This window comes from Monodelphis domestica, chromosome 4, assembly GCF_027887165.1.
Source record: "Monodelphis domestica isolate mMonDom1 chromosome 4, mMonDom1.pri, whole genome shotgun sequence".
Lineage (NCBI taxonomy): Eukaryota > Metazoa > Chordata > Mammalia > Didelphimorphia > Didelphidae > Monodelphis > Monodelphis domestica.
The window spans coordinates 397402545-397418649 of record NC_077230.1 but is presented as its reverse complement, the minus strand read 5'-3'; the positions used below and the strand labels follow the sequence as shown (position 1 = coordinate 397418649).

Here is a 16105-nt window from a genome sequence, read left to right as displayed (position 1 = left end):
GTTATAGGAGAGAATTCTTGTTTTAAGTTTTGATTGGACTAAATGTCCTCTAATAGTCCTAATGCCAAAATTATTGATTCTAATCCTATATATTCAGCCAATCCTACCAAAATAATGTATCTTACAAAGTTACCAATGATAATATGGAAAAATGCCTTTTTTATTTTTAGGCTCTGAGTTAACCCATTTATGAGTTAGGGAGATGTCTATCTCAAACATGTGGTGATTTCTCCTACTGCCATGGGAAGATGAGAACAGTTTGTTTCAGTGCCCATGAAAGTGGCTAAAGCAGATGCTGTGGCGCATTTAGAGCTTGGTCAGATATCGAAAACACCAACCAAAGTCATCTACATTGCCAGTCGTCCTGACTTTTTTCTTACCACCAGACTTTGCTAATTCTGCTCCCCTTCCCACCAGTCTGTTTATAACCCTTCTACTTCTCTATAGGGCATGGTACAATTCTCTGCCCTAATGGATCTGACCCTTCTTCCCTCACTGAACCAATTCCAATGAGCATAAGATTTAAGTATTGCCTGTTGTCAACCTCTTCCTCCCTTCCATTGTATTGGTCTTCCACCCACCCTCCCCACCATGTGCTTCTTTATGAAATGTTTATTTACCCCATTTTATCTCTTTTCCTATTTCTCTTAGAATTATCCTCTTTTTTACCCCTAGTTTATATATATATATGTATATTTTTTGACATATACAATTTATTACTATAATTACTAGGCATACTTCTTCTAGCTCTCACAATAATAGTAAAAATTTTTAAGAGTTACCAATATCATCTTTTTGTTATAGAAATGCAAATCATTTGAACCTATTTGGTCCCTTAAATTTTTTTTCCCCTTTCTTGATTAGCTTTTGGTAGTTCTCTTGAGTTCTGTATTTGGGCATCACATTTCTGCTTAAGACCAGTCTTTTCTTCAGGAATACTTGGAAATCTTCTATTTTATTAAATGAGCCTACTTTCCCCTGCAAGAATATAGTCAATTTTGCTGGGCAATTGATTGTTGGTTGTAGAGCCAGTTCCCTTGCCTTCTGAAATATTATATTCCATGCCTTCCAGTTCTTTAGTGTGGATGTAGCCAGGTCCTGTGTAATCCTGACTGTTGCTCTATGATATCTGAATTGTTTCTTTTTAGAAGAATTGTTTCTTTTCCTTGATTTGGAAGTTCTTGAACTTGACTATAACAAAGCAGGAGGTGATCTGTGGATTCTTTCCGTCTCTACTTTACCCTCTTCTTCAAGAATATCAGGACAGTTTTCTTGGATAATTTCCTGTAGAACGATGTCCAAACATTATCTTTTGTCATGATTTTCTGGTAGTCCAAAAATTCTTAAATTGTCTCTCTCTTAGATCTATTTTCCAGGTCTGTTTTTTTTTTTTAAATCAACAAGGTGTTTAATGTTTTCCTCAATTTTTTCATTCTTTTGATTTTGTTTTATAGACTCTTGCTATCTCATTTGCATCTACATGTTCAATTCTGATTTTTAAAGACTAGACTTAATCCCTAGCTTTTTGTTCCTTCCTTTCCTTTTGATTTATTTTTCTTTGTATGTCATTATGTTTATCTTTTACTATCTTTGCCTTGTTTTCAAGCTGGTCAATTTTGGCTTTTATGACACTATTTTCTTGTTTTATTCCATGTGCCTCTGTCTCCAGGTGACCTGTTTTGCTTTTTAAGTTCTTTTCCCAATTTTCTTCAGCCTCCCTTAATTGTTTTTTTGAATTGTGTGTTGAGTTCTTCCAAAACCTGGGTCCAATTTGTTGGAATTCCTGAGTTTTTACTTGGTGTTCCTTGGTCCTCTTCTGTTTCATTTTTTCTTTGTTCCTTACCTGAATAGAAGCCATTGATTGTAATTTCTTTTTTTCTTTTTCAGTTGTTTACTCGTATTTTTTTCCTTCTTTCTCCCTCATTATTGTCTGTATTCTTGCTCCTCTGTTTATTTGCTAGATCTGTGAGTTTGGGCTTTTCTGCCCTGAAGGGGATTATTCTGTTTAGCTGATTAACTAGATTGGGTTGATGGAGCTGACCCATTGTATTAATGTGCCCTGAGGCCAGATCTTTCCCAGCTCCCAGCAGAAGCTGAAGTGAAGGCCTGGAAGCTGAAGGAAGTTACCCGCAGCCCTCCTCTCTACTCCTTTCTGTAAGCTGCCAGGTCAGAGCCCCAAGCTTCATATGTTGGTGTTTGGATACTCTGTCCCAGTTACAGTCTACATTCTGGGATCCCAGTCAGCTGGATTCCTACTGTGAGTCTCAGTGTAGTAGGTGGGGTAGGGGTATTAGAGCTTTCCCTTATACCTGAGAATTTGACTGTATCTGAGTACCTTTCAGTTTGGATCAAGCAGGAGCGATCTGTGGCTCTGTCCCACTGCTGAATCTGGCTCTCTGTCCACTCTACACCCTTGCTCCTCTGGTTTTCTGCTAGCTCTGTGAGACTGAGCACCTCTGCCCTCTAGAGGCTTCTTCTCTGCACCATTGATAAACTCGATTAAGCCAGTTGAGCCATTCATTCTGCAAAGCTAAATGTTCTCTGAGTCCAAAATTTCCAGAGGCAAAAGATGGAGTTGTGTTGACTGAAGGCTGTGACCAGCCTGCCTTCTTCTCCACTTCTCTCTTCCATCTGCCTCCTTGCCAGCTGTGGTCAGAGCCCTGAGCTTCACATAGTTGGGGTAGCAAGACACTTCATCCCAGTTGGAGCTCTTGCCCTGAGATCCCAATGATTGCCTGAGTCTCAGCACAGTTGGTGGGTGGGGGGTGGGGAGGCAGCCCTAAGACCTTCCTTTTCCTTAAACCTAAGAAGTCAACCTTTTTACATACTTTTTAAATTGAATTGAGCAGAAGGGTCCTGCAGCTCTGTCTTCTTGTTGCTTTTGATTATCTGTCTCCCTTCAAGGCTTTGTTTTTGATTGGTGTGAAAGGATTTTCACAGAGGAATTGACTTTTGCTACTTCTAAGCTGCCCCCATGACTCTGCCCCCAACTTTGTTAATTCTGGAAAAGAGAGTAAGGCTGATAATTTTATCCAACTCTGTATCACTTAAATACAGTTCATGGGGGAAAGAGTCAAGAATATGGTGTCATTGTTCCTCTTCAAAACAAAAGGTAAACAGCTCTCCATACAATACAATGCTTTGGTTCTACATTCAACCTGGAACTCCTCATTGATGAGAGAATGGAGGTATTTTGGATAGGGGGTTCTCTTTTAGATTTCAACAAAGTTAGTCCAGTAACCCTAAATGGTCATTAAGATTTATTGGATTGTGGAACTATCTAATGCAATGGACTTTACTACTAGTAGCAATGTAGTAAGCCAGGACATTCCTGAAGGACTTATGAGGAAGAATATTCTCTACGTTGAGAGAAAGAACTATGAGAGTAGAAATACAAAAGAAAAACATGACTTATCATTTATTACTTGTTTATATGGGTATATGATATGGGATTTTGACTCTAAAATATTGCCCAATTGTAAAAATGAATAATATGAAAATAGGTATCAAGTGATAATATTTGTACAACCCAGTGGACTTGCTCTATGAGGGGAATGGGAAGAGAGGAGGGAAAGAAAAAGAATCATGCAAACATGGAAAAGTATTTTTTTAAAAATAAATGAAAAGGAAAAATAATCCTAACATAAAAGACTGGTTTGAGATATTTTTAATATTTAATAAATAATATATCAAATTAAAAAATAATTGTGGGAGAGACAGCAGAATTTTTTTTTTACTTTTTTTTCCCAATTACATGCAGAAACAATTTTTGACAATTTTGGGATTCATATTCTCTCCCTTCCTCCCTCACATCTCAGCTGATAAATACTCTGAGACCCACTTGCATACAATACACATGGAAGCCCAATATTTTTAAAGAAAGATGAGAATTTAATTACTCATTGAGTTGGGGAGAAAGTAGATGCTTAATGGAGAAGAAGCTTTAGTTTTGTGGTGTGAGGAGGAGAGAGAGAACCAAGGTAAGTCTAGGAACCAGGTACGAAAAGGGTAGCAACAGTTTAGGATGCAATTCATATACTTATCTACTTACCTATTGAACTTTTCAGCCCTGTCCAGTTAAAAAAAACTGATGTTTTCAAGGGAGGTACAAAACTATGCATAGTGATTAGCCAAACTGGGAATTAAAGTGTTTGGTTTTAGCAGGAATAGAGCTCATAGAGATTTTGGCGACTGGCTTCCCTAAGGAACCTGCAGGTAATTGAACTGTTCTTTTTAAACTCTGATGTTTGAAGAATAAGGGAAGTACTTTATGAGCAACATGTGAGAAAAGAAGAAATATGATTCCTAGCCCAATAGAGACAGTAGATAGAGGGCCCTTTGAGGTCTTAAAACCAGATGATGGATGACTAGGTGAGTAGAAACTTTTGTTCTTGAAGCATATTGGTTAGATGACAACACCTGAAAGAGAAACAAAAATACAGAGTACCCCATGGGTGTTGGTGGTTTGCTTTTTTTTTTGAGACCCACTGTTCTTTACCTGTCTGTTTAAAAGGGGCTCCATCACTCTCTCTCTCTCTCTTTCTCTCTCTCTCTCTCTCTCTCTCTCTCTCTCTCTCTCTCTCTCTCTCTCTCTCTCTCTCTCTCTCTTTCTCTCTCTCTCTCTCTCACTCTCTCTCTCTCTCTCTCTCTCTCTCTCTCTCTCTCTCTCTCTCTCTCTCTCTCACACACACACACACACACACACACAGTGTCAAAGCACTTAAAGATATCAATCATAAAAATCCACTTTTTCCTCTGCATTCTCATTTCACAAACTGACACTTAAGGATTCTACCTATAATGACTCCTGAAAATGGCCATATTGATTGATAAGTTTTTGGGTCCTGTGCATGGGTTTTTTTTTTAACATTTTATTTTTTTCCCCAGTTATATGTAAAAAAGTTTAAATGTGTTTTTAAATTTCCTTCCTCCTCCCCTACCCCCTTTCTGAGATAGCAATGAATGTGATATAGGTTATACATGTGTACTTGTGGAAAGCATTTTCATATCAGTCATGTTATGAAAGAAAACACAGATCAAAAGAAAAACCAAACAAACAAGAAAAATAATGAAAGTTTGAAGCAGGATTCTTTGATCTCCGTTCAGACTATCAGTTCTTCCTCTAGATGTGGACATAATTTTTCATCATGTCTTTCAGAATATTGCTGAGAATTGCTAAGTCATTTACAATTGATCATTGTATAATATTGCTATTAGTAGGTATAATATTTTCCTGTGTATGCTCATTTTACTTTGCATCAATTCATGTAAGTCTTTCCAGGTATTTTTGAGAGCATCCTGCTCATCATTTCTTATACTTAAAATATTATTCCTTCACAAACTTATCCAGCGATTCCCCAATTGATGGACAACCCCTCAGTTTCCAATTCTTTGCCACCACATAAGCTACCATAGATATTGTTGTATATTTAGGTTATTTTCTATTTTGGTTTTTTATCTCTGAGATATTATAAGGACGATATTATAAATTAAGTCTTGTTATATTAGTTTAGAGTTAAGAAGTAGAGGAGCTGGCTTGAGAAAGAATTGGAGTTTGAAGCAGAGCTGAGATAGTGTCAGTTTCAAATGTTGACAGCTTAACAATTTTTTTGCGGCAATTGGTTTCTGAGAGTTTCTCTCTCAGAATTTTGGGAGCAGGTGATATCTTTTCTCTCATTCCCCACTCTCTGAGGTAGAAGGAAAGTAGGGAAAAACCTGAAGGAGCTAAGAGATTTTCCTTTTCAACTTGGGGATACACTAGTGACTGCCTAGAGCTGTTTCATAAATTGTTTTTAAATATGAAACGACCAAAGGAAGACCTGGTCTTTGGTTTGGACTCTGAGTCTGTTAAGACTCAAAGTCCTAACTTGCTTCTTGCTGAGGCTCAGCCAGCTAGCCTTTGTTATTTTTATAACTTGGAGACAAAGTAAGGAATTATATACTTTGTATAAGGATAATAGAGTTTAGTTTATTATAGAATAGTGAAAATTTGGGTTGATCAGATCAGGAAGGATCTGTGTAGCCTGTGGAAACAGGAGAAGCGGTTCCTTGTAGAACCAGGGAGTTTTATTTGGGTGGAGTTAGAATTCCTTAGAGTTAAGAATTTTTTTTAATCATTATATTCTTAATAAATAGTTTATTTTTATATAACAAGAGTCTCCTTAACTTCCTTTGCCTCGCCCTGAAGAGTTCACTTATGACCTTCACTTCCCTGATATAAACTGAAGATACCCTGTAAGCACAACAAGCAGAATATCAAATCAGTTCATAAATCAATAATCAATTCATTGACCATTATTTTTACAATATAGACCTAGTAGTGGTATTGCTGGGTCAAAGGGTATGCATTGTCTTAGAGCCCTATGGGCACAATTCCAAGATTTCATTTACTTTTCTTATTAATTTTTTGGTTTGATTTATCTAGATCTGATAGAGGAAGGTCGAGATCTCCCATTAGAATAGTTTTACTATCTATTTCCTCCTTAAGCTCTAATAGTTTCTCCTTTAAAAATCTGGATGCCTTAGTATTTGGTGCATACATGTTGAGTACTGATAATTCTTCATTGTCTATACTGTCTTTTATCAGGATATAATTACTTTCCGTATCTTTTTTAATCAGATCTATTTTTACTTTGGCTTTGTCAGATATCATGATTGAGACTCATGCCTTCTTTTTTCAATTGATGCCCAATAATTTTGGTCCAGCCTCTTTCTTACCTTTACCCTGTTTGTGTCTATGTGCCTCATGTGTGTTTCTTGTAGACAACACATGGTAGGAGTTTGTTTTTTAGCCCACTCTGCTATCTGCTTCCATTTTATGGGTAACCTCATCCTATTCACAGTTATAGTTATGATTACCACCTGTGTATTTCCCATCATTTCAATTTCCTCTTTTAGTCCTGCCCCTTCTTTTTTCACTATTCCCTTCTAAACCAGTGTTTTACTGTTTTCCAGTCCCCCTTTTCCCCATCCTTATTTCACTTTCTTCCCCCTCTCCCCTTCTTATTCCCCTCTTATTTTTCTTTAAGATCTATTAATTGCCCCCCCTTCTCCCTTTTAATACTTCCCACCTCACTCTCCCCTTCAAGTTATTCCCTTTCAACTTCCCTATAGGGTAAAATAGAATTCTATACCCCAATAGATCTGGCTGTTCTTCCTTCTCGGAATTGGTTCCAATGAGAGTAAGGTTTAAGTATTACCTAATACCACTCTTTTCCTCCCATTCTTATAATAGTATTCTTCCTACCACCATCACTACCACCACTTCACACCTCTTTATGTGGTATTATAATTTATCCTACTTTTCTCTTTCCTTCAAGTTTCTTAGTACCATCCTTTAATCCCCCCTTTTTTCAAGTCATCTTAAATAACTTAGTGCCACAACCTCTGCCTATGAATAATTCTTCTATCTACTATGATAATGAACATAATTTTTAAGTTACAGATATCATTTTTCCATAAAAACATTTAATCACTTCATCTTTACTGAAACCATTAAAAAATCCCCCCCCCCCCTTCTTATTTACCTTTTTAAAGATCTCTTTAATTTTGTATTTGGACATAAATTTTTCAATTTAGTTCTGGCCTTTTTTTTTTTTAGGAATGCTTGGAAATCTTTTGTGTTGTTAAATGCCTATACTTTCCCCTGAACATATAAGGTCCATTTTGATGGATATGTGATTCTTGGTTGTAGAACCTATTCTCTTGCCTTCCTGGATTTCAATCCAAGTCTTGTGGTCTTTTAGTATAGAGGCTGCCATATGCTGTTTAAACCTGACTGGGGCTCCTTGACATCTGAATTATCTCTTTCTGGCTGCTTTCAATATTTTCTTGTTGACCTGAAAGTTCTTGAATTTGGTTATTACATTCCTTTTGATGATTTCATGTAGAGGATGATCTATGGATTCTTTCACTGTCTATTTTGCCCTCTTGTTCAAGAAAAACAGGGCAGTTTTCTTGGGTAATTTCTTGTAATATGATGTCAAGGCTTTTATTTTTTTCTAGGCTTTCAGGCAGACCAATAATTTTCATTTTATCTCTCCTTGATCTGTTTTCTATGTTAGTTGTCTTTCCAGTAAGATCTTTCATGTTTCCTTCTATTTTGTCATTCTTTTGATTTTGCTTTTTAAATTTTTGATACCTCATGAGATCATTAGCTTCAGCTTGCTTGATTCTTGTCTTTAAAGACTGTTTTTCAGCTCTGATCTTTTGATTTTCCTTTTTGGTTTGGTCTATCCTGTTTTTCGTGGCTTTCAGCAGGTCAATTCTGGTTTCCAATTTGCTTATTATTTCATTTGATTTCTGTGCTTCTTTTTCCACGTGGATGATTTTGTCTTTTAAGCTGTTATTTTCTTTTTAAATTATTTATTTCTTTCCCCAACTTTTCCCATTTTTCTTCTCTGTTTCTTACTTGGTTCTTAAACTCCTTTTTGAGTTCTTTGAGAGCTTGTGACCAATTTCCTTTTTTTTTTTTAATGTTTGGATGTATTTGCTTGTTTGGCACTCTCTGCTGTTGCTTCTCTATTTTACTCTTTTTTACCATAGAAATTATCTAGGGTCAAAAGCTTTTTCTTCTCCTGCCTTTTTTTTTTTTGCTACTTGTGGATTGCAGTTCCTATATGTTGGTGAACATTGCTTTCTTAGCTTCTGTATTACAGGGCTTTGTGTCAATACTATCATCCAGGCAGTTCTTTGTGAAGCATACTTTAAACCATTTTTTCCCAAGTAAATTTTTCCAGTCCCAGATGCCTTTGCTACAACCAGCCTGGCTTCTTCCCAAGCTCTGTGCGCTGCTGCCCAGGCTCTGCACTCTTTAGTCTTGGGTCCCAAGTCTTGCTGCCAAGGCTTTGCACTGCCCACAGGGATGTCAGTGGTACCCTCATCCAACCCCTGAGAATATAGAGATTGCCCAACCTTTGCTCTGACTCTGGCGTGGTAGATGGTGTGGGGAGGGGGGCGGGGGGGGGGGGAGGATTGATCCACTCGAGCTTTGATATATATAGTTTTACCTCATTATAATGTGAAAATCCCCAAACACTGAATACCTTTAAGGCTGTGCCCTGTGGGAGAGCCCCTTTACTGGTCTGATTTTTATTTTTGTACATTTGAGACTCTTTGTAATGATCGGTTGGGAGGAGAGTCCAAAAGTTCCTGTTACTCTGAAACCATGTTTGTTTATTGTGGACATAATTCCAAATTGTTCTCCAGAATTGTTGAACCAGTTCGCAATTCTACCAACAGTACATTAGTTTCTCAGTTGTCCCATATCTCTTCCAATATTTGTCATATTCCTTTTCTGTCATATTAACCAATCTAGTACCTCAAAATTGTTTCAATTTCTATTTCTCTAATCTAGTATAATTTAGAGCATTTTTCATGACTATATTTTCAATTTCATCTGATTTTATCTGAAAACTGCCTATTCCTTTACCATTTATATCCTTTATATCTCCTTTACCATTTATCAATTGAGGTATGTCTAGTTTTCTTATGCATTTGACTCAGTTCTCTTCATGTTTGAGAAATTGAAACCTTTATCAGAGAAATTTGCTATAAAATTTTTTTCATAGTTATGATTACTATGTCCTTTGTCCTATATCCCCCCTGTTTATCCAACTCTCTCTCATTTCACCCTGCCCATCCTCAAAAGTGGTTTGCTTTTAACCACCACCTTCCTCAGACCACCCTTTCTTCTATCAGCCTCCCACTCTTCTCTTATCCTTTTCCCTTCCTACTTTCCTGTAGGTAAGATAAATTTCTATACCCAACTAAGTATTTGTTATACCCTCTTTGAACTAGATCTGATGAAAGTAAGGTTTGAGTGTTCCTTCCCTCCCTCTTCTTTCCTTCTACTGTGAAAGCTCTTTTGTACCTTGGGTTTTTTGTTTTTTTTTTTTAGTTTTTAAAACATTATTTTATTTGGTCATTTTCATACATTGTTCATTGGAAACAGATAATTTTCTTTTCTTCCCCCCTAACCCCCCCAACCCCTTCCCTAGTCGATGGGCAATTTGTCTGGGTATCACATGTGTCCTTGCTCTGAACCCATTTCCTTGTTGTTGGTATTTGCATTAGGGTGCTCATTTAGCGTCTCTCCTTGATCATGTCCCTCAACCTATGTAGTCAAGCAGTTGCTTTTCCTCAGTGTTTTTACTCCCTCAGTTTGTTCTCTGCTTGAGGATAGTTGTTTGTTTTTTTTTTCTCATAGATCGCTGCAGGTTGTTCAGGGACATTGTAAAGCCATTAATGGAGAACTCCATTACGTTCTCTTGTACCACAATGTGTCAGTCTCTGTGTACAATGTTCTCCTGGTTCTGCTCCTCTCACTCTGCATCACTTCCTGGAGGTTGTTCCAGTCTCCATGGAATTCCTCCACTTTATTATTCCTTTTAGCACAATAGTATTCCATCACCAACATATACCACAGTTTGTTCAGCCATTCTCCAATTGAAGGGCATCCCCTCATTTTCCAATTTTTGGCCACCATGTACCTTGGGTTTTTGTTTTTTTTTTTATTCTAAGATAGAAGGTAAGGGTTTTATTTTTTTATTTTTTGGAAAATTTTATTTAATTAGTTAATTTAGAATATTTTCCCATGGTTCACGTTCTTTACCTCCCCTCTCCCCATTCCCCTCCCATAGCTGATGCACAATTCCATTGGGTCTTAAATGTGCCATTGATCAAGACCTATTTTCATATTATTGATATTTGCACTAGGGTGATCATTTAGAGTCTATATCCCAAATCATATCCCCATCAACCCATATGATCCAGCAGTTGTTTTTGTCTGTGTTTCTATTCCCACAGCTCTTCCTGTGAATGTGGATAGCATTCTGTCTCATAAGTCCCACAGAATTGTCCTGGATCATTACATTGCTTCTAGTAGAGATTGTATCACAGTAAATCAGCCTCTCTATATACTGTTCTCCTGGTTCTGCTCCTCTCACTCTGCATCAATTCCTGGAGGTCATTCCAGTTCACATGGAATTCCTCCAGTTCATTATTCCTTGGGCAAAATAGTATTCCATCACCAACATATACCACAATTTATTCAGCCATTTTGAAATCGAAGGGCATCTCTTCATTTTCCAATTTTTTGCCACCACAAAGAGCACGGCTATGAATATTCTTGTACAAGTCTTTTTCCTTATTATCTCTTTGGGATACAAATCCAGCAGTGCTATGGCTGGATCATAGGGCAGACAGTCTTTTAGTGCCCTTTTGTCATAGTTCTAAATTGCCTTCCAGAATGGTTGGATCAGTTCATAACTCCACCAGCAGTGCATTAATGTCCCAATTTTGCCATATCCCCTCCAACATTTATTGCTTTCCTTTGCCGTCATGTTAATCATTCTGCTAGGTGTGAGGTGATACCTCAGAGTTGTTTTGATTTGCATTTCTTTGATTATAAGAGATTTAAAACAACTTTTCATGTGCTTATTAATAGTTTTGATTTCTTTAACTGAAAATTGCCTATTCATGTCCCTTGTCCATTTATCAATTGGAGAATGACTTGATTTTTTGTACAATTGATTTAGCTCATAAATTTGAGTAATTAGACCTTTGTCAGGGGTTTCTGTTATGAAGATTGTTTCCCAATTTGTTGCTTCCCTTCTAATTTTGTTTGCAGTGGTTTTGTTTGTACAAAACCTTTTTAACTTAACATAATCAAAATTATTTATTTTACATTTTGTAATTTTTTCTAACTTGCTTGGTCTTAATATCTTTCCTTTCCCAAAGATCTGGCAAGTATACTATTCTCTGTTCACCTAATTTACTTATAGTTTCCTTCTTCATATTCAAATCATTTATCCATTCTGAGTTAATCTTAGTGTAGGGTATGAGATATTGATCTAAACGTAATCTCTCCCATAGTGTTTTCCAATTTGCCCAGCAGTTTTTGTCAAATAGTGGATTTTTGTCCCCAAAGCTGGGATCTTTGGGTTTATCATAGACTGTCTTGCTGAGGACACTTACCCCAAGTCTATTCCACTGATCATCCCTCCTGTCACTTAACCAGTACCATATTGTTTGGATGACCACTGCTTTATCATATAGTTTAAGACCTGGTACTGCTAGGCCAACTTCCTTCATATTTTTTTTTTCATTATTTCCCTTGATATTTTTGATTTTTTGTTCTTCCTATTCAACTTTGTTATTGTTTTTTCTAATTCAATAAAAAAAGTTTCTTGGTATTTTGATGGGTATGGTACTAAACAAGTAAATTAGTCTGGGTAGGATTGTCATTTTTATTATGTTAGCTTGTCCTACCTATGAGCAATTATAATTGTTTGGAAAGTGTTTTGTAGTTGTGCTCATATAGTTCCTGTGTTTGTCTTAGCAGATAGATTCCTAAGTATTTTATATTGTCTAGGGTGATTTTAAATGGAATTTCTCTTTCTAATTCTTGCTGCTGAGATGTGTTGGAAATATATTGCAATGCTGATGACTTATGTGTGTTTATTTTGTAACCTGCAACTTTGCTAAAGTTGTTAATTATTTCTACTAGCTTTTTAGTTGATTCTCTAGGATTCTTTAAGTATACCATCATATCTGCAAAGAATGATAGCTTGGTCTCCTTATTACCTATAATACCTTTTTTAATACCTTCAATTTCTTTTTCTTCTCTAATTGCTATTGCTAGTGTTTCTAGTACAATGTTAAATAGGTGATAATGGGTATCCTTGTTTTACTCCTGATCTTATTGGGAAAGCTTCTAATTTATCCTCATTGCAGATGATACTTGCTGATGGTTTTAGATATATACTGTTTATTATTTTTCGGAAAGGTCCTTCTATTCCTATACTTTCTAGTGTTTTCAATAGGAATGAGTGTTGCATTTTGTCAAAGGCTTTTTCTTGCATCTTTTTGCTAGTAGTCTGTTTAAGATTTTTGCATCTATATTCATTGCGGGCTGTAGTTTTCTTTCTCTGTTTTTGATCTACCTAGATTTTTGAATCAGTACCATATTTGTGTCTTAAAAGGAATTTGGTAGAATTTTTTCTTTGCCTTTTCTGTCAAATAGTTTATATAGTATTGGGATTAGTTTTTTCTTTTAAAGGTTTGATAGAATTCATTTGTGAATCCATCTAGTCCTGGGGAATTTTTTTCCTAGGGAGTTCTTTGATGGCTTGTTCAATTTCTTTTTCTGATATTGGGTTATTATACCTCTTTTATGTGAGATAATTTACCCCATTTTATCTTTCCCTGCCTCTTTCTCCCAGTGGCACTCGTTTCTCACCTCTTAATTTTGTTATTTTTACATATCATTCTATCATATTGAACTCACACCCACATGTTCTATCTATGTTGTTGTCATTGGAAGTCGAAAATGACATCTCTATGTAGAGTGTCTCTTAATCTAGCTATTCAGACCAATAATAGGCTGTCAGACTCTACCACAAGTTGGGCACAATTAACCTGTGTGCATGAGGGGCTGTGAGTTCATATCTCACTGGGGTCTCTTTTCTCTTTTTCTAACTGCTATAATAATGATATAGTTCTTAAGATGTCTAAGTATCTTCCTATGTAAGAAAATATCTGTTTAACCTTATTATTCCCTCATAATTTCCCTTTCATGTTTGCCTTTTTATGTTTCTCTTAAGTCTTGTATTTGAAAATCATGTTTTCAATTCAGCTCTAGTTTCTTTATCAGAAATGCTTGAAAGTAGTCTATTTCATTGTTCATTTTTCCCCCTTAAGGATTATACTCAGTTTTGCTTGGAGTGTGACTCCATAAGATTTGATTTTTTTTTTTTTTTTGGTGACTGATTGCAATACTTTCCCCTTGACCTGAGATCTCTGGAATTTGGCTATAATATTCTTGGAATTTTCACTTTGGCATATCTTTTGGGTAATTAATATTTATTAAATTTATCTTTCTTGCATCTCTTTGCAGGGTCAGTTGTTTTACCAATGAGTTATTTCATATTTTCTCTTTTCATTCTTTTATTTTGTTTTATTGTTCTTTTTATGGCTCATGAAGTCATTAGTTTTCAATTGCCTAGTTCCTACTTTTTAAGAAATTACTTTCTTCATTGACCATTTTTGCCCCTTTTTCTATTTACTTAATTTTACTTTTTAATGAGTTTTTTCTTTAGGGTATATATATATATATATTTTTTTTTTGGCCATTTGGCCAATTCTATATTTTAAGAAGTTCCTTTCTTTAGTGTATTTTTGTGACTCTTTTATTATTTGGCCTTTTCTGTATTTAAAGATGCTAATTTCTTCAGTTTTTTTTGTTTTTTGTTTTTTTTTTGCATCACTAACTTTAATAATGGTTAGGGAGTTGGGTTCTGTTCTTAGAGTAGAGAGGGCACAGTCCCAAGCTTTAGGTTTTTTGTATAGTTATAGAGGTCTCTTAAATGTTTAGTTCTTCTAAAGTGGCATGATTTGTATACTTAGAGCTCTAGGAGTCACTGCTACTAATTTATTTGTCCCCATAGCCTATTGCTGGTTTGTTGAAGCAGGACCTGTCCTGTCACAACCTTATGTATCTACTGTACCCCAGTGTGACGGGCTTTTCCTGCAGACTTTAGCTGTCTTTGGTGAAAAATTGTTTCAGCCCATTCTTTTGTGAATTCTGCCTCTAAAGAATTTGTTTTGAGATGTTATTTTAAAGTTATTTGGAAGATAATTTGGGAGAACTCAGGCCAGCCTTCGCCTTTTCTTTGCCATGTTGGCTCTTCTACCCATGCATGGATTTCAAACAAAATTCCCTCTTTTTGGAATCCTTAGATGGTATCGTAGTTTTATGAGCATTTGTATGTTGCTGGGTTTTTAGACAGCTATATTTTTCACAATCAAGGTTTTATTTTTTTCCCCCCTCTGGGAGTCTATGCAGTCTAAACTCATATGGTCAGACTAGTAATATGAAGACCCATAAGGAATTATGGAAGCTTCCAAATTAATCATTGTTTCTATACCACTCTGAATTGCTGTTGTGTCTTTCAGGAAGCTCAAATTGCTTTTTAAGATTTAGCTCACAAATCCCTACTGTTGGGAAGGTGGGAGGGTGGAGGGTTGCTTCAGAATGAATGACCCTGTGTTACAGAGGATAGAGTGAGGCCCAGACAAGTGAAATCCCTTTTCTGGGGGGTCAGAGAACTAGTTAGCTGCAGAACTGTTGAGCTCAGGCTCACTTTTTCCATTTTCCAGTATAGTAATCTTTTTGCATATTTGGTTGACAAGTCATCTATACATGAATAGTAACATTCGAAAGAGAGAGACCGTGTGCTGTAGTATGGCAAACAGTTCTGCACTCTGACAGAAAAGTCTGAAATTCAGTTGGGAGCATTTCCTTGGCCAGTGATTTCATTTTAAATAAAATGTATTTCAATCTTTTCAGGAAATGAATTCTATATCATCTGTGGCATATTAATTTTGATCAGACAGGAGTCATCTCCGTAATAAAAACCTTTACTTCTGTTTCCTCTGCTATGTCTGTTGGTCTCATTTGGTTTTCTTATGGCATTTCCTGGGTTTCAGCATTAACAAAAGGGGAAGAGTCTGTTCAGCATAAAAAAACATCATGTCAAAATATGTATCTTATTGGTAGAGACCTTTGGCCCCCTGACATGGTTGAATGTGAAATGAATATCAGTGTCAAGATTATAGCATATTTGAACAAAGCTGTAAGAAAGAACCTACTATATACTTATTATAGTTTATACATAGAATTATTTCATGTGACTAATTGAAAAAGTACCAGGTTTTTTTTTAGTTTCTTTTCTAAAACTGTAACATTCTATCATTAGGTTAGCAAAGGTAGTAAATGAGTACTAACCCAAAATATTTGGATAAGGTCCTTTGAACTATTCACTGATGGCAGTTTTTATGATGCAGTTGTCTTGTGATAACACCAGAGAAAGCTCCTGCTAGTTTTTCTCCCAAATACTTCAAACATAGATAATGGCAGGGGTGGTCCAGCAGTATCATAAAATTCTAGTGATCATAGAAAACTTCAAAGGAGAATCAAACCAGAATTTAACCTGTCATAATGGGGAAAGTATTGATTACAAGAATGAATAATGGTTAGCTTTGGTTGTCTTGTCACTGACTTGTTCTATTATGACCTCATAGACTAGCCAAGATACAGGCATGA

At 36.1% G+C, this 16105-nt stretch overlaps 1 protein-coding gene across 5 annotated transcripts in view; it reads left to right on the top strand.

Moving 5' to 3' along the window:
- The window catches only part of VPS13D (vacuolar protein sorting 13 homolog D), a 415828-nt gene that overhangs the window by 320054 nt on the left and 79669 nt on the right, over positions 1-16105 (top strand). The gene's annotated exons all lie outside the window — the stretch shown is intronic.